At 39.7% G+C, this 20,035-nt stretch overlaps 1 protein-coding gene across 4 annotated transcripts in view; it reads left to right on the forward strand.

Moving 5' to 3' along the window:
• The first annotated feature begins 13,947 nt into the window (after positions 1 to 13,947).
• Positions 13,948 to 20,035, forward strand: part of LOC5573301 (GILT-like protein 3) — a 30,291-nt gene continuing 24,203 nt past the window's right edge. Inside the window, exon 1 of one of the 4 annotated variants that reach the window (XM_001654472.2) lies at positions 13,948 to 14,242. The gene's annotated coding sequence lies outside the window, so the exon portion shown is untranslated. Of the gene's footprint in view, positions 14,251 to 20,035 lie in introns of all 4 variants that reach the window. The other 3 variants (XM_001654471.2, XM_001654470.2, XM_021852559.1) reach the window with 3 other exon arrangements.

The following is a 20,035-nucleotide window of genomic DNA, read 5'->3' on the forward strand; positions in this document are numbered from 1 at the left end:
CAAAGAACTGTAGGCTGTATTAAAGAAGGTAAAACTGATTTAAATTTTAAATCAACAGTTTTATACCTATAAAGTAGTCTTAAAGCAGCCATAAACAACGCAGCGGAAAGTGCCATTGGGTTCGTGGAAGCAAATCGACGGAACGGTTTGTTCGACGAGTGTCAGACGGTTTTGGACGAGAAGAATGCAGCGCGGGCGATGATGCTGCAGCAAGACACCCGTCAAAACGTGGAACGATACAAACAGAAACGAAGACAGCAAACCCATCTATTTCGGGATAAAAAGCGCCGCCTGGACTCGCGTAAGTTCTACAAGAAACTCAATGCATCCCGCAAAGGCTTTGTGCCGCGAGCCGAAATGTGCCGGGATAAGGATGGAGGTATCTTGACGGACGAACGTGAGGTGATTGAAAGGTGGAAGCAGCACTACGATGAACACCTAAAAGGCGCAGAGGAGGAAGATCAAGACAGCAGGAGGAATGGCTTCATCAGTAGGGCGGATGAGGGAGACGTGCCAACTCCCACAATAGGTGAAGTTAAGGATGCTATCAAACAGCTCAAGAACAACAAAGCAGCTGGAAAGGATGGTATTGGAGCGGAACTTATTAAAATGGGCCCGGACAGGTTGGCCACTTGTCTGCACCGATTGATAGCCAGGATCTGGGATACATAACAGCTACCGGAGGAGTGGAAGGAGGGAATAATATACCCAATATACAAAAAGGGTGACAAGTTAGAATGTGAGAACTATCGAGCGATCACCATTCTTAATGCAGCCTATAATGTCCTTTCCGAGATCATCTTTCGTCGTCTATCGCCACTGGAGAGCAGATTTGTGGGAAGTTATCCAGCCGGTTTTGTGGACGGGCGATCGACGACAGATCAAATCTTTATGTTGCGGCAGATCCTCCAAAAGTGTCACGAACATCAAGTCCCTACGCACCACCTATTCATCGATTTCAAAGCGGCCTATGATACCTGTGTGGTAGTATAATATAGTTCGGCAGCACTGTTGATCACGTCCGTCGGATAAAGTACATTCATCCGACCCTGCACTGCCATCTCTTCTGTCAACTAAGTTGACAGTTCACTCCGCACCCTCAGCTACGACAGATCCCGCCCATTTCTGCAGTATATAATAGTGACCGTTCCGGAGCTCGTTTGAGCCTAGGCGTGATGGCCGATTCCTCGGTATCTAGGACTGTACATTGGCGATCCTGCCAAACTGCTGATTTTCCAGCAGATGGATTTGGAATTGGTTGCATGAGGAATCGGCCATGACGCAAAGAAGGCATACCTTCTTCCAAGTGTTGTTGGTTAGGGTATTATAGGAAGTGCTGGAGTAAGTTATTTTCATACGAAAAAAACGGGTAAGATTCTTTGTTTAGTGAAGTGGAAGTAGCAGCGACGCAACAATGTTGTAAGTGGGTGGAGTAATTTTTGTTTGCCATCCTCAAGGTAGGAGAAGGATTTCTCGCGTAAAAATGCAAACGGGCCAATCCCAGGAAGTGAATATTATTTTTCAATACATTTTTAATTCGTATTTCCAAGTTTTAAAACATTTGGAATTGATTTTATTAATTTTTTGCTCGTTGAGCGATAATTTGCTGTACACTGAGAAGCAAAATAAAGTGCCCACCTTACCAGTTTTCAAATTTCTGTCGTTGATTTGGTTCAAATAAAAGTTAACACACTTAAATCTTTTTTGATATTTTATTTTTGATATTCTTTGAGAACCACAACACCTACAAAACCTGGTAAAAAGCATGCCGAAACGCCTACAGCAAGTCCTTAAGGCCAAAGCAGGACACATTAACTATTAAATTGCTCTTTATTTTTCTTAAATCATCTTTTCTGGGGCCAAGAAGGAAGTGGGCACTTTATTTTGTCATTATTTCTTTTTTTTTTCAATACAAATTAATTTTCTTTTTCGTTGAGTAAAATTCTTTTTTTATCAAAATTTCGTAAGTGCAACTTTAAAAGAATATCAAAAATAAAATATCAAAAAAGATTTAAGTGTGTTAACTTTAATTTGAACCAAATCAATGAGAGAAATTCGAAAACTGGTGAGGTGGGCACTTTATTTTGCCTCTCAGTGTACATTAAAAATCAAATTTATTCTAAAAACTAGTGAAAATAATGATGAGCTTAAATGGATGTCGCGTTTTCGATGTCTCTAATGAACCTAGTGGGTCGTTAATTGATTTGGTAGCCAAAATATTAGCAGGATAGATTGGCGTGTTTTAAATCGGATCAAATTGGATTTAGAAGCGGACTGACACGATAACAGAAGCAGATCAGGAAGCCGGGTTTATGAATTGTTTGTAAGCGAATAGGGAGGACCGAATGAATTGTTTGCAAGCGGATCGGGATGACCGCGTTATGAATCCTCTGAATGCGGATCGGGATGACCGCGCTATGGATTGTTAAAAGCGGAACGGGATGGCTGCGCTATGAATTGTTTAGAAGCAGATCGAGATGACCGCGTTATTAATTGTCTGCGGACGGATCGGGATGACTGCGCTATAGTTTGTTTAAAACGGATCGGGATGACCGTACTATGAATTATTTGCAAGCGGGTCGGGATGACCTCGCTGTGATTTGTTTGCAAGCGGATCGAGATGACCGCGTTATGAATTTTCTTAGAGCGAATCAGGATGACATTTGGATTTAGATATGGATTGGAATTGGATTTGGATTGGATTGGATTGGATTTGAATTGGACTTGGATTGGATTGGATTTGGATTGGATTTGGATTGGATTTGGATTGGATTGGATTTGGATTGGATTTGAATTGGATTTGGATTGGACTTGGATTGGACTAGATTTGGATTGGATTGGATTTGAATCATATTTGGATTGGATTTGGATTGGACTGGATTTGGATTAGATTTGAATTAGATTTGAATCATATTTGGATTGGATTTTGATTTGAATTGGATTTGGATTAGATTTGGATTGGATTAGAATCATATTTGGATTGGATTGGATTTGGACTAGATTTGGATTGGACTTGGATTTGGATTTTATTAGTTTTGGATTGAATTATGATTAGATTTGCATTGGATTTTACTTTTATTTGGATTGGATTTAAAATATTGGAATTTGGATAATGATATAGCTCATGGCCATCTTCCCTGAGCACGATTTTTTTTTTTTTTTTTGAGGAGAAGGAAGATGTGTGGTAGTATAATATAGTTCGGCAGCACTGTTGATCACATCCGTCGGATAAAGCACATTCATCCGACCCTGCACTGTCATCTCTTCGAGGTGGTGGACGAATTTGTCTACCTCGGATCATTGATAACGTCGGATAACAACTGCAGCAGAGAAATTCGAAGACGTATCATTGCCGGAAGTCGTGCTTACTATGGACTCCACAAGACCTTGCGGTCTGGTAAACTTCACTTCCGTACTAAGTGTACCATGTACAAGACGCTGATAAGACCGGGAGTCCTCTACGAGCATGAGACGTGGACAATGCTCGAAGAGGACCTGCAAGCGCTAGGAGTTTTTGAACGACGTGTGCTTAGGACGATCTTCGGCGGAGTATGTGAGAACGGCGTATGGAGGAGGAGAATGAACCACGAGCTTGCGCAACTCTACGGTGAACCCAGTATCCAGAAAGTCGCCAAAGCTGGAAGGGTATGATGGGCGGGACACGTTGTGAGAATGCCGGACAACAATCCCGCAAAAATGGTGTTCAACTCAAATCCGGCCGGTACAAGACGAAGGGAAGCGCAACGAGCTAGGTGGTTTGACCAAGTGGAGCAGGATCTTGGAAGTGTAGGGCGATCGAGGAATTGGAGGTTAGCAGCCATGGACCGAGTTAGTAGAATGTTGGAAAAAGGGTAAATTTGTATATTTTGCACATATCATCAAAATCTTCAGTGCAAAACTCTATTCCAATAGCGGAACTCAAACGAAGAATTAATATTTGAAAGAAGGGTAGATTCTGGATAAATAATTAAATACTATTGGCAATAACTTTCCTAATATGCTTTAGTTTATTCAAGAGCATATGATTGTTGAATAAAGTGACATTTTGTATCAATTGACTCCACAACAAGCCTGTTATCATCAGAAAGATTCAATAGAAACCTAAAAGCGAATGTCATCTTAAGAAACTCTTGGTCTTGGACTCATCATGCCATACGACTATTATGTCAAACGATCATTATGCCAAACGACCATTATGCCCAACGACCATTATGCCAAACAACTTTATGCCAAACGACTTTATGCCAAACGACTTTATGCCAAATGACCTACCACCTAATGAACCATCCATGACAGCCTACTGTGAGATGGTCACTAGCCTGGGACACGGTTAGCTTAGCTTAGCTTAGCTTAGACTGACTACACATATCAATGGTTGCTATTCCGTGATTGACCGAAGTCAGTGAAAATGCACAAAGAATCAACTAGAAGTTCGGCTGGGATTGGCCATAATCTTCTTCAGTGTGCATAATTCAGTGCCTCTATTTATACAGGGTCAATAACGGCGCCGGCCACGTCCTTGCAGTCAGGTGGGATTGGGGGAAGGAATGTTAGTGTGTAACCTTTGCTTTTTGGAGACCGTGTTTGCCTCTGCATCTCCACAAAGGTTACTGGGAGGGATGTTTGTTAATGGGGAGGATCGTTGGGTCATAGGATTCACTTTGATAAGCGATTAGACCATGATAAACAATGATTTGTGAGATATATACATGCTTATACGTAAATATAATATTTTCATTTGATATGAACAATTTCTATGTAGAGGAAAATTATGCCGACACTTGAGGTGACGAACCATTCAAAGTTTGTTGAACAAATACCTAAATGTAACATTCCTACAGCTGTCAGGACGAAAGCATGTGTTATTATATTTTACTCATTTGAAAAGAAACAAAAAACTCGATTGGTTGGGACATCATAGAACACTCTTATTATTATGCCGACACTTACAGTGGCGAACCATCCAAAGTTTGTTGAATAAAGTAAACCTTTCGCAACTCTACACTTGTAGTGTCGAACCATTCAAAGTTTTTTTTAATTACAAAAATAAAGGTATATAAGAGGTGTTCTGAAAAAAAAAAAGTTAAACATAAATAAATCATGAATCAGAGTTTGTGTCGACACTCACAGTGACGAACCATCCATAGTTTGTTGAAAAATCATATTTACATCCCACCATTGTAACGATTGAATGTGCAGTCATACATATTTTATAGATTAGAAATAGTAGCATGAAACGAGCTCACCAATTGATCCGTTATCCTTGACTGAGCAGCCACAATCCACTTTCGGCTTCACTTGTTTGCTCGGCTTTAAAAAGCACTCAGGAAAAAAAATAAGCGCGCGACCCAAAAAGAATAAAAAAAAAACTGTTCGGGCTTTCTTGACGCACTGCCCAGGAGCAAGCGTCAAGGTCGAAGGATCAAACAGAACTAACCGATCGCGGCACTTTTTCAGTTACTCCAACCGAACTCACCGATCACGCCACTTTTTCACTTACTAGACCAACGCGCGACATGTTTGATCCTGCCCTCGTCGCTCGCCCCGGCAAAAGCAAGTGTCAAGGTCGAAAGATCAAACAGAACTAACCGATCGCGGCACTTTTTCACTTTCTTCAACCGAACTCACCGATCACGCCACTTTTTCACTTACGAGACCGACGCGCGACATGTTTGATCCTGCCCTCGTCGCTTGCCCCGGGAAAAGCAAGTGTCAAGATCGAAAGATCAAACAGAACTAACCGATCGCGGCACTTTTTCACTTTCTTCAACCGAACTCACCGATCACGCCACTTTTTCTCTTACGAGACCGACGCGCGACATGTTTTTGATCCTGCCCTCGTCGCTCGCCCCGGCAAAAGCAAGTGTCAAGGTCGAAAGATCAAACAGAACTAACCGATCGCGGCACTTTTTCACTTTCTTCAACCGAACTCACCGATCACGCCACTTTTTCACTTACGAGACCGACGCGCGACATGTTTGATCCTGCCCTCGTCGCTCGCCCCGGCAAAAGCAAGTGTCAAGGTCGAAAGATCAAACAGAACTCGCCGTCAGAATTTTTTCAAATGTCGGTCACTAGCCTGGGACACGGTTATATGAAAAATTTAGATTCTCGCTCCAGTCCATTTTTTGGATTGTATTTAGGTCCCATAATAACTGTGCAAAATTTCATCTCGATGGGAGAAACTATATTTACGCGCCAGCCGCTCAAATTTTATATGGGATTTCCTATGGAAAAACTTACTTTTGCAAAGAAAAATCGCCAGACGTTGCCCATTGACCTCTATAAAAATTCTGAACACAGATCTCAATAGGTATTTCTACGATGAATAACATTGCCCAAGACCGCAAAGCAATCCGATGCTTGTGAAAAAAGTTATTAAGCATAGACCATTCGGAAATTTTGCCCGATTTTGTTATTATTGTTATTCCTTTACGTGTTAATTAACGTCGCCTTGCCAATAGGTTTTCATTAAATAACTTTTTTCACAAGTGTCGGATTGTTTCGCGGTCTTCGGCAATATTCTTCATCGTAAAAATACCTATCGAGGTTTATGTTCAGAATTTTTATAGAGGACAATGGGCGACCTCTGGCGATTTTTCTTTGCAAAAGTAAGTTTTCCCATAGGAAATCCCATACAAACTTTGAACGGCTGGCGCGTAAATATAGTTTCTCCGATCGAGCTGAAATTTTGCACAGTTGTTATGGGACCTAAATGCAATCCAAAAAGTGGACTGGAGTGAGAATCTAAATTTTGTCCCACACTAAGGTCACGCGACATGCAACGATGCCGTCTTATACAGCACATGGCAGTTCGATCATATTGCCTGTAGTGTGTTCGTTTGCCGATGACATGTTCGGTTGTTCATTCATAACATGTCTGGTACACCCGAGTGTCGTACTGGCAAAATGAATATGCAGTCAAGGCCTCTCGTTTTCTGTTTTCCGCAATGTGATGCGTCACGCTTCAAGTTTTTTTTCAGCAATCATTCTACTCAAATTACGTTCATATCTACAATTGTCTACAATATTGTAATCTTAGGTGTAAAATGTTTAGCGTGAATCTCATATTTCATAACAGCCCACGACAGCATTCCCGCGACAGCTGGCTCGAGCAGCCGAAGACTGTTATATAGCTCTTCGGTGGCTGTAATGTGAAACAGCCCGTTTGGCTCGCTACGGCATGATCACGAATGCTGTCAGCTGAGTTCGTTAGACAACGACTATTCCAATACAGCCAACATTCATGCGTGTGTGTCTGGTTGCCATTACTTTCCATGTTTGATGCCATACGTACAGCAGCAAGGGGCAGTGAAAATACATAGCGACTATCGGTTATGTAGTTTCGGCTGCTGTCATGTCGAGGCTGTATATTAGACCTATTCAAATGTCTGGAAGTTCCTCAGTCAACCAACATTTTGATTTTTCATGTCGAAATGAACTTCTGATCAAAACTTCAGCCAATTTGAAGAAAATTTAGATGTGCTTCAAATCAATTATGTGTTTTGAACTACTTTCAAGCTTTAAAAATTCATAACTACTGAACGGAACATTAAAACTTATCGGAAATACCTCTACATAGTAGTTTATTCAATTCTACGAACTTTTGTCGAATTCGGTTTTATGATTCGAGCAAGTTTTAACATAGTTTGGTTGAGGTTAGTGCTTCAAGGTTCTTGAAAATCACTATTTTTGGGGTGTGTTCTCCCTGAAAACCATACCTGTATGAATATTTCGGATTTGAAATCTGTAGAACATGATGACTATGCATTTCTAAAACTCAATCCCGTTTAAAGATATCTTTTATCTAACGAAAATAAATTGTAAAAAGTAGGTAATTAGGAAGCACATTCGTAAAACCGCTGTGGAAGAGCCAAGAACACCACCATGAGCTTCAAGGAATGTAAAAAATGAACACGTTAGCACTGCTTTTTCTCAGTCGATGATAATGATTGTTTTCAAATCGTTCTGAATAGTCAGTAAAATACGATCACAACAATCATCACTCGGAAAGAAAAAGCAATGCTTACTTGTTCAATTCATCCATTCGACGGTACATGTGTCATGCACGATTTAACTATCATGAGGTTGGGATGGGTTATTTGATCTTTGGGCATTTTTTGTAATTTATTTCCCAAAGCAACATGTAAGCTGTTATTGGTTAATGATTTCATAGATTTATTATGTTTGTTTCTCGTTGACTGGGGCCTGGAAAAATAATGCCAATGTGTGTTTGTTTATAGTATACATATTCAGAAAACCATGATTTCTGGGTACTGTGGAGAACAAAACTCGATCAAACAATGTTTAAACTTAATTCGATCTTATTGGCGTGTTTGACAAACTTTAACAGAATAGAATCAACTTTCAATAGGTGGTAATAGCTAGATTTTGATTTGTGGTTATTGAGTTATGATTTTTCAAACCTTAAAATAAGCCTAAAAACACATTTTCAACTTGAAGCATAGTGGAATCTCTATCAAATGAGTTGAAAATTTGACCAGACATTATTCTTAGCATGAGAATTCAGAATACTGCTTGATCGGAAGATTTCCAGACATATTTTCAAATATGAACAGGTCTACTGTACATTCGGAATTTGGATTCCTAATAGAGCAAATTCACACAACAGAGCTACAATCATTGAATTGTCAAAAAATGTTTTTTTAGAACATTATCACAACAGTTCATTTTTTGTAAATTTAACTCTCATCAGTGTTGCATTTGAACGCGTTCAGTTTGCGTTCCAGTTCAAATTTTTGAACGAGGGATCAAGTAGGCTTGAACATTGATCAGTTCAAAATTTTGAACCCAAGGGAGCCGAAAAATGAACGCGAAAGGAAAATTGTTTTTGTGGCAGATTTAAAACATGTTTAAAAGTAGAAGACTTGCAAAAGATGTCATGGAACACTTAAGATTCCATACATTATGCGTGACATGAATTCAATGTTGTTTAACGCTCAACGCTCCGTCATCGTAATCATCGTCATTATCGAAACTTCAAAAGCAGTTTTTCTGTTCAAAACTGGAAATTATTCGACGAAAATGCGTTCATCGTGTTGTAGTAGGAGAATTGAATACAGTGAACACTTTTTCCTGTAAATTTTCTTGACTTTGAACGAAAAAACTGCTTTTGAAAATTCCGAAATCGATGACTGATCCTGCCCCCTTAAGGTAGTGTTTTAGGGTTTTGTGCTTCACTGTGCATTTTCAAGTGAACGGGCCGTTCGTGAGCAGCGACATAATTTTGCAGGCAAGTTCACTGTTTGCTGCGTTCTCGTTCAAAATAAGAACGCGTTCAGTTCACTTTTGGCTCGCCGTTCAGTTTGAAATGCATCACTGACTCTCATATACCAAATTTAATCAGGATGTTTCCAGTTTCGCTACTCTTAAAATAAATCAATGCGTTTCTCTAATTTGGGAACCAAAAGTAAAAATGTGACCAAAACTAGTTGTGGTAGCCAGAGCCGTAGCGTTGTCTCACGGCGCCCTTGGCGAACCTTCATTCGTGCACCCCCGACAAAGTCAAAACAAGTTTTCGTTTTTCTTTTCATTCAACAAGATTATGTTAAACGTACAGTACTTGACAGAATAAAGTACGCATTGGCCGTTTTCCCATACAAAATGGTCAAGTTTGGAGATCTGAATCTCAGCTTTAAGTGTTTCGATTGATCTGAAATTTTCACCACAGCCTTGATATAACATAGATTTTACTCAATTAAAAGATCACTGCATTTGAAACACAATCTTTTAAATTATTGAAAACCTCTCAATTTGCAAAAAAATGCAAAATTTAATTTTGAAAATATTTTGAAAACAATCAGTTATACCGAAAAATTATGTTCTGCAAACTTGTGTGCCTTATCAAATTGTACATTTTTGCAGAAGGATATATTGCTCTAAATATTTTCATTTAAAAATTATTTTTACTTTAAAATTTTGTCATTTTTATCAAAATTTGAGATTTGCGATAACTTAAAAGTTCGTTAATGAAAAGCTATGAATTTCTAGCCTAGCAAATTTGAGATTACTTTCAAGCTGCGGTGAAAATTCAGGTCAATCGGACAACTAGAAACCGAGATATAAGACTCCAAACTTGATCATTTTGTATGGAAAAACGGCCAATGCATACTTTATTCTGATAAGTACTGTATCTATACATGTCAATGGATTTTTTTAGGTCTGTGGCTATCTCATTTATTCGTCGCCAAAATCTTCAATAGTGTTATGACAAAGCTTAAGAGTTATCTAAAACTTAGAACACATTAAAATATTGGTTAAACTTCTGCAAGAGGCTTAAGCTTATTTTTTAGGAAAGCTGTCTGAGCATTGTTGGATATAATCAGAAATATTTTTTCTAAAGTTATTCATGAAAAAATGTTCACATGACTAGACACAAAACCCCTTGTATGAAGAGCAACAAGTAGGTATCCTTAATGAAACTCATTAAAACATTGTTTAATTGTTTATTTTTGCGAAATTTTATAATATTATACATTTTATATTGTAAAATAATACCAATACAAACCAAATACAAACAAAAGTTCATAAAATAGACAGACGCCTTAAAAGTTTCATTTTTTTTCCAAAATAATTTTTTTATTGAAAAAAAAACATGTTAATACAACACAAGTGAATTTATCAATGTAGCTAACTGGAGGTATATAAATGTATTAAAATTTTCAGAGATGAAGAAAGAAGGGTTTGTTGGTGTAAAAAATTCTTTAAAAAAGTCTAAGAAAATTATATTTACAAAATTATTTGAGAACCCTAATCGATATTCCTTGAGAACTGTATAGAGGATTCAACCAGAATCTTGGTTGAAATAGTTTGAAAATTCTGTGTCAGAGTATACGAACATGCCAACCGAATTTTCAAAGAATCCTACTCAAAGTTATTTCTAGCTTTCTGCCACAATGAAATTAATGAACATGCGAAAATCCTGCTCCAGATATTCAGTGCCCATATTTTATGAGAATGCTATTTGTAGTTCTGTGTAATTCTGTCAAAATATCTGCAATAATTATGCCCAAGATTTTTTGAGAATCCTATTCTTGGTAAGGATTATGTTAGAGTACTGCTAACTTAGTAATTATTACTCAGGAATGTATGAAAATATTTATCAGGATTTTGTTAGAATTTAATCTGGTATTCAATTTGGGAGCCGGAACCTATTCATAGTACTTTTGATTCACTCTAGCAGTTTTTTTTTTTTCAAAGCTATCGGGCTCATATTTGGCCACAATATGCGTCGTACTGAAGTGCTTCTTTGTGCAAAGTTTCAGACGTTTTGGCAGCGAACCCACCATCCCCACCCCCCATATCAAAGTGAATCATGGAAGTGCCCAAGTAGTTCTTTACCCTTTGCCGTATTAGACGAATTTGGCTGCTATGCAACATTTTTTCTTCAAGTTAAAGTTAAAAGTTGAGCAAAGAACAAAAACAAAAGGAAAAATTCAGTAAAGCTTTGGTGTGTTGCCTTTACTAGTCAGTAAGGCAGCAGTTTTGTGACGTGTTCTAAACTTTCGTTTAGTGGGTGTTATAAATTTACTGAGTCCCCAATGCACTAAATTTAAAATTTTTAAAAATTAAAATTAAATTTAGAATACTCCTGTGCATTGGGTTCTATTCTACACGTTTATATTTTTCAACTGTGTTAAGAAAGTTTGAAAAAATTTACCGCTGTTACTGTAAACTGATTTTCTTATCAATGCTTTAAACAATTATATAAGAAAATGTTAAATATTTTTTTAATGATAACTCCAAAAATTTCTCTAAGGAATCCTTAAATTATTATCATAGCTATCTTCAGAAACACTTTCAGCATAAATTGTTGAAAGCGATTCAATAACTATTTCAAATATATACAATTATATCAACGAATACCTATGGAACTGTGAAAAGGCGCCCTCACAAGCTATGTCTATTTCATTTTTTTTTTTTTCAAAGTGAGGCACTCATTTTGACGCCCCCTGTAAGTTGGCGCCCTTGGCAGGGGCCAACCTGGCCAACCGCACGCTACGGCACTGGTGGTAGCCTCTATTGATCATCCCGATTTTCAGTACAAAATGGATTGAAAGCGCTCATACCTATAGCTTCCCAAATATTAAAAAAATCTCATATGCTAACCAAAACCGGTGCTTCTAATTAGAGATGGGAAAAAATAATCGGAGCCGTTCGAAAGATCCACATCACTCAAAAGAACGAGTGATCCGTGGCTCTTTTTAGGCGAGAGTCGGTTCATTTGATCAGCACGGATCAGACAAATAGTGACCCGGAAAAAGAATGAACCCATTCTTTTCTACTAAGTGTTTGCCTTCGTTCGTTTCTCGGTTTTATTATAACACTTGACACGTGCATTGCTTTGCGCGCCACGCCACATATGCAAGCAAAGTTAACAGCTGCACCGTGCCCTCTGCGCTTTCAGCATAGATTGACAAATTTTCCCTGCCCTCTTGCACACAGGAAGATGTAAAATAGAGAGAAAAAGTGCCCACTTGAATTGCAAGCACATTTATTGCTTCTTCCGTTTGGTTAGGGTAGGGAAAATCGACCGAGAGTATCGTGAGATTCTGGCGAAGAATGTACGAAGAATAAGAGAGAGGAAGATACGGATTAAACGTGCAACAGGAGATGAACCGCTCTTTTTCCGTTCGCTCTTCTTTTGCGATCCACTAAGTCACTGAACCATTCAAAAGATCCGGTTCACTAAAATGAGTGATTCGGATTTGACCCGTTCACTGAAATGAGCCGTTTTGTTCATCTAAAAGTAGAGATCATTGAGAGAATCGATATGCTATTAAAAACTATTAAATAGATTTTTATTAAATTGATTAAATGGATTTCATATGTTCATTTATGTTGGCTTTAAATCAAATCCACGCTGAAGGTGTCTGTGTTTGATTCTCGGTTTGTCCTGTATCTTTTCGTTATAGAAAGTTTCTTTACTTCCCTGGGCATAGAGTATCGACGTACATGCCGCACGATGAAGAAAGGCGAAAATGGCAATTTTGGCAAAGACAGCTCTCATTTGATAACTATGGAAGTGCCCAATGAACACTACGCTGAGAAGCAGACACTGTCCCAGTGGGGACGTAATACCAAGTAAAAGTAGACGATCCAACGCGACCTCCTATCTTATTGGAATCGTTGCTTGCCTTTTTGACGCGCGTATGAATGAAACGAACCACAGCGAATCGGAATCATTAATTTATTCACCAATCGAAACGGACGACGAGTTCTTTCCACAGACAATGCCATCTGGCATCTGTCTGATTATGTCAAACACACGTTCAGAATTAATCTGCTTCTTGAAATGCAAATGAAGCTTCGTGCTGAAAATAAGAATACCAGTTCTTACTATACATAGAAATGATGTGTGCATACAGTCAGACCTCCATAGGTCGATGTTTCATTTGGTACTGGATATCGACTCATGGAACCATACTAGCAACATCGAAACATGTTTACCATGATGGTTCCCTCAAAAAGCTTTCCAAAGAATATCTGTTCAATGCGCTGATGGCCCCCACTCATGGAGGTTTGATTGTATATGTAGAGCAGTCATGATTAATCTCGGTCTATTAGAGTCGTTTGTCTGTAAAGAGATTAACTCCAAACGCGTGTCGAACAAAGCAACGGTTCTACTACGCTCATCACATTGCATAGTTGAGAAGTTCTAATCGCAGACTATATGTAAACTGCCATTATGGATCCACCCTCAAGAGCGACTGAGTTTAACTTTAAAGCAAACTCTGAACACAACTAAAATTTATTCAAATTTCCCAGATCACAGATACACTATTCAATTTCAATGAAAAAGCATCAATAGTTCTTCTGATCATCCACTGGTATATCTGTCTCACTTGCATGAGAATGGGAAAATACTTCAGTAGAACATTTCTCGCGAAGACCATCGCGATAGTCCATTCTACACACGAAAGGTTATTTGGAGGACCGCGGGACGGGAACATCGAGATTAGTGTCGTTCGATTGAGTCTGCTGCGAGCTTGAGGCGCGCGGCAGTTTCAGTTCATCCGTGGACCACAATCAGAGTGCGCGAGTTCTTTCGTGTCTGTGCCTTGGAACGAGTGTTTGCAAGAGCTGGCTTCTCGCCTGGTACGGTATTCGACCCACGTTGATCGTATTTTGATTATCGAAGTGCATAAATCAATTTACACTCACTGCCGGGAACCTTTGTGCTTCCGGTACGACTGGAGGGATTTTGTGCCAGCAGGAGCCTGTAGGTTGGTTGGTACCCAGTGTGCAGTAGACTTGTTCAGGAATGTTTGCAGCAATTGTTTGTGGATTCAAGTTCGATGTGTGGTGATAATAAAGGATCAGGTTTTGATAAAGTGTACAGATCAATGCAAATGAAGAAAAAGCTCTCGAGTTCACGAAGTGAAAATTTAGTTTTTCAGTCGAAACTACTATTGTGAAACATTAAACAAAGTGACGAATAAACAGTTTTGATTGAATGGATTTATCTCTTTACTGAATTAAAAAAACCATTTACCATGAATTGAAGAGACCAAACTTTGGATTAGCGCTAGACTCTGTAGTGAAAAGTCGTTGATCTTAAACATCATGTCACTTGTATGGAAGCAATAATTGACAGCTAGTTGTACAAAGTGATTGATATTAATTCAACCCCTTATAACAGATGCAAGTTGGTGTCGACGTAAGACATAAGACTTGCACTCCGAAGATTGAAGGTTCAAGTTTGGGACGGAAGGAAAAGTTTATTGAAAAAAAAAAAAAAAAAAAAATACTGTCAATTTGTTAGGAGAGCTATAAAAAACAACCATAGGTAGATTTCTGAAAATGGATGGCTCAAAGTTTTATGAGATAATGTTTAAAAAGCAACATATTTTATCATCTCAAAATATACAAGACTGTACAAACATATGTAGATTTTTTTAGTGATAATAAGTTGTGATCTAAGCTTTGAAGAAGTATGATTTCAAGTTTGAAAGACTTAGAGCCATTTGTGAGAGCTAGCAAAATTGCTTCTAGAATGATTTATTGCTCTGATTTCTTTCGAATATTATGGTTCAGTTGAACCAAAAACGAAATCAAACAACTCGTTGGGTAGCATCATCGTTGAATTTCAATTGATTTCTAATATCTTTACCTGGACAACACAACATAAAATGTAAAAGTGCTTGTAGCAAAATTATCATTTTCCTTTTAACCGATAATAATACTCAAAACGAAAGACGAGAATCAGTCAAAGTGACTTTTTTACATCAGCTAGTTTTACTTAACAGAGATATCCTTCACACAAAAGTTTCACTATCGCCACCTGGTAACAGAATCTCGAAATTTTTAACTCAAGTAATGTTGGCCATTGTGCTACTGAACAACTTTGCCAAAGACACCATCTTTCTAAGTGGTCAAACTACTGAGCTGTCCGCAAAACAAAAACTCCATGCTCACTAGCAACGCCTGGTGGCGTAATTTCGTATCAGAACGACCACCGCATGTCAGCCCATGAGCTACTGAAAAACTTTTCCAAGGACACCAACCTTCAAAAACATCAGGATCTAGAGATATCATATGTTACAAAGTTTGGAATCTGATCCCCCATGGTTTCTGGAGTGCAAGTCAGAGAAAGCGCCTCTACCGGAAAAGTTCTCAACTAAACTTTGCCGGCTGCTTGGGCACGTCAGGAGTTAATCATCAATATTAACCTCCTTTTCCCGAGCAGCCTAGATAGCCGCGTAGTGTCGGTAGCGGTTGTTTCAACTGGCTAACAATTAACACTACGGACTGCCTGTTCCAGTGGTAAAAGTCCACCTCACAGGTGACCCCTAATTTATGGTGTGATGCGTACCGTGCCTAGGAATGAATGGTTAGGGGGGTCTAAATAAAACCTAACCGCAAACGGAGCCTGTGGGGTACCAGGGCGTCCTCCACAGTATTGAGTCCTTCCTGTGCTACCCGGAGCAATGGTGCAGGTGACCTTGTGTTTCTCCGAGATAATCGGCTGCCCTTCTTCAGTCTATCCTGAGGCTTAATAAGGGTGGGATTATGAATATGTTGACATTTAATTTAAATTATCACCTATATGGATTCGCATTTTGCGTTTTACACAGTGTATTCTGTGCTCTTTCGCCTTTGGCGACTTTAAATAGATACCGATCTGGTTTTTTCGTTGCTGGTCTTTTTCGTGCTGAGATTGCAAAAAGCTTAATCCTGCCTAGTTTGGGTAGTGGCTACGGTTAGGTTAGCTCAGATCAATCTTCAGCATAAAAGAACAGCAACGATCAATCTTTGCAGACTCATGCAAAATGGTGCAGCCCAAGTGGCGCTAGTTCAAGAACCCTACTTTCGTAGAGGGAACTTCTATCTAGGTAACCTTGTGGACCCAGTTTTTGCTACTTTCAGCAAACTTGAAATTGCAAACTCGCGCTCCATGCCCCGCGCATGCGTGCTCGTTAATAAAGCAATCGTTGCTGCACTCATTTCTGAGTTAACTACCAGAGATGTATGTGCTGTCACAATCGATGTTTCTGTTGGTGACCTCAACAGGAAATACGTCTATTGTTCGGTATATTTACCACATGATGAACCATCCCCAACGGATGACTTCAAACGAGTTGTCGTACACTGCGTAACAAAAGGCCTTCCGCTGATTGTGGGCAGTGATGCCAATGCTCATCACATCATCTGGGGCAGCTCAGATATCAATTTGTGAGGCTCCAGTCTGATGGAATACTTAAGTAGTACAGATCTTGGATTACTTAACATAGGCAATCGCCCAACCTTCATGGTTTCTAATAGAGAAGAAGTGTTAGACATAACGCTCTGCTCGAATAGAATCAGTCACGAGTTGACGAATTGGCATGTATCAGATGAGGAATCATTATCTGATCATCGCTACATCTTCTTTGAACATTCAAATGTAACTGCGCAGACTTTGCGTTTTAGGAATCCCCGGTCAACAAACTGGGAACTCTATATTGAATTGGTTGCGACCAAATTTCATGGATATTCTCCGTCCATTGAAAATCCAAGTGATCTAGATGATGCAGTTGATACTACAACATCCTACATTATGGAAGCTTTTGAAGAAGCATGTCCTCTGCGGTCTGTAAAGACTACAAGAGGGACCCCATGGTGGAATTCCGATTTGAATAGACTCAGGAAACAATGTAGAAGGAGTTGGAACAGACGCCGTTCAGCTGGATCAGAGTCGTTCAAGTCGGCTCGCAAGGCTTACAAGAAGGCTCCTCGTTTTGCTGAACGATCCGGCTGGAAAAACCTTTGTACAAATGTTTCCAGTTTGAGTGAAGTCAGTCGGCTGAACAAAATCCTTGCAAAATCTAAGGATTTCCAAGTGAACGAAATTCGCTTACCTAATGGTGACTTTACTTCTTCCGATGAAGAAGTTTTAGAATGTTTATTCAATACACACTTCCCCGGATGTGTGGACATAGCATCTACGGATGAACCAAATGTCTTTTCATGTAGTTACGAGTCTCTGGCCTCGGCTCGCAGTATCGTAACTACTGAATCGATTCAATGGGCACTTAATAGTTTTGCTCCTTTCAAATCTCCAGGAGCGGATGGGGTTTATCCTGTTCTGCTCCAAAAGGGATTTGAATTTATCAAACATGTTTTGAAAAAGCTACTTGTAAGCAGTTTTGCTACCGGGTACATTCCCAGATCCTGGCGTGATATTACTGTAAAGTTTATCCCGAAAGGAGGACGTGCGTCGTATGAAGAAGCGAAGAAATTTAGACCAATCAGTCTGACCTCTTTTCTTCTGAAATGTCTGGAACGTATTATCGATCATCACATCCGTGATGTTTATTTGGCAAACATGCCTCTTCATGTGAATCAACATGCTTACCAATCTGGAAAGTCCACTGTGACTCTTTTACACAAAGTTGTATACGATATCGAGAAAGCATTCGCTCAGAAGCAATCCTGCTTGGGTGTTTTCTTGGATATTGAGGGTGCCTTTGATAACGTGTCTTTCGATGCCATATTGGAAGCAGCACGAAACCATGGGCTACCTACAATGATTACCAATTGGATTCATCAAATGCTCAAAAACCGACATCTCTTCTCGACATTGCGTCAAGCAGCGATTCGAAAATTGAGTGTTTGCGGATGCCCCCAAGGGGGAGTCTTATCACCACTTTTGTGGAATCTCGTAGCAGATACGCTATTGACGCAACTCAATAATTGCGGTTTTCCAACTTATGGATTTGCCGACGACTATCTATCTTTGATAGTTCAGGTTCGACCTGATGCAATGTGCTCTTCAGGTAGTTGAGAGTTGGTGTCGCCAATATGGCCTTTCGGTTAATCCGAATAAAACATCTATTGTTCTTTTTACGGAAAGACGATTAATGTGACTGATCAAGTAAAGTATGTCGGAGTCATTCTAGATTCCAAACTTTCATGGACACCTCACATTGATTTCAGAGTCAAAAAAGCTTGCATGGCCTTCGGTCAATGCCGGCGAACCTTTGGTAAAACTTTGGGCCTCAAACCCAAATATATCAAATGGATTTACACAACAGTTGTTCGACCAATATTGGCATATGGATGTCTTGTGTGGTGGCAAAAGGGTGAAGTGAGAATAATCCAGTCAAAATTGGGTCATCTCCAAAGGATGTGCTTGATGGCGATGTCTGATGCGTTCTCTACAACTCCCACAGCAGCGCTCGAGGCCCTTTTCGACGTTGCGCCACTACACATACATCTTAAACAAGAAGCACTTTCTTGCTCTTACCGTTTATGGGTACTGGATCTACTAGAGAAAAATCCAGTAAATCGTAGATCTACACACACTTCGTTGTTTCCACTTTTGGTGAATTGGGACAAAATTGTCCTTGCTCCAAGTGATCTCACAATTGCTTGTCACTTTCTTTACAGGACATTTACTACACAATTCCCTTCACGGGAAGAGTGGACATCTGGCTATTTGGAAAGAAGTACATCAAACAATATAGTATGTTACACTGATGGCTCCCTTCTTGAAGGTAGAGCTGGTGCAGGAGTACATTCTCGTGAGCTAAGGCTGAATCAGTTTTACTCACTTGGTAGAAACTGCACCGTTTTTCAGGCGGAAATATTTGCTCTTATGTGTGGAGTGCAATCAGCACTTCAACAGCGCGTAATGGGTAAAGTCATATACTTCTGTTCAGATAGTCAAGCTGCTATAAAAGCTCTCGCTTCGGCCAACTCAAGGTCGAAGCTTGTTATCGCATGTCGAACTCAAATTGAGGAACTGAATTCAGTCAACTCTGTAAACCTTGTATGGGTACCTGGCCATTCTTCCATCGCTGGAAATGAATTGGCTGATGAGCTAGCTCGCGATGGAGCATCGCATGACTTCATTGGCCCTGAGCCGGCTATTCCAATTTCGAAGTGCTGGGTGAAGCTTCAGATAAATTCTTGGGCGGCAACTCAGCACAAGCAATATTGGAATAGTTTGGAATCATGTCGTCAAACAAAATTGTACATTACTGAGCCATCTCCAAGGGTGGCGAAGTGTTTAACAAATCTGTCAAAGCAGAATTGCAGTCTCTTGGTCAGAGCGTTGACAGGCCACTGCCGACTCAACTATCACATGGCAAATATTCAGCGTGCTGACTCATTTGTGTGTGATAGTTGTGACTCCGATTATGGAACTTCGTATCACCTGATATGTAACTGTCCAGTTTTTTCGCAAATGCGATTCCAATTACTTGGTAAACACTTATTAAGTGAAACTGAATACAGAAGCCTGAATCTTCAGGACATTCTGTTATTCTTAACCCGCTGTGGTAATGAGGTATAGGCTCTCTTTACGCTCATGCGTTTTGCAGTGCCCTTTTTAGGGCGCTGTTTGAACCCATTGTGGTATGGAGCTACATGCTCTCAATTCGCTTATGCGATTTTCCCTCTTCAAGGGACCCCATTCCTATTTCCTCCCATCTTTCCCTTCCCTTTCCTCTCCCATCGGGTAGATGATGAAATAGGCTCAAATATGGCGATGGCACAAGTCTCCCAACTGGTGGGGAACGTGCCTTTGGAG

The sequence above is a fragment of the Aedes aegypti genome, chromosome 3, assembly GCF_002204515.2.
Source record: "Aedes aegypti strain LVP_AGWG chromosome 3, AaegL5.0 Primary Assembly, whole genome shotgun sequence".
Taxonomy (NCBI): Eukaryota; Metazoa; Arthropoda; class Insecta; order Diptera; family Culicidae; genus Aedes; species Aedes aegypti.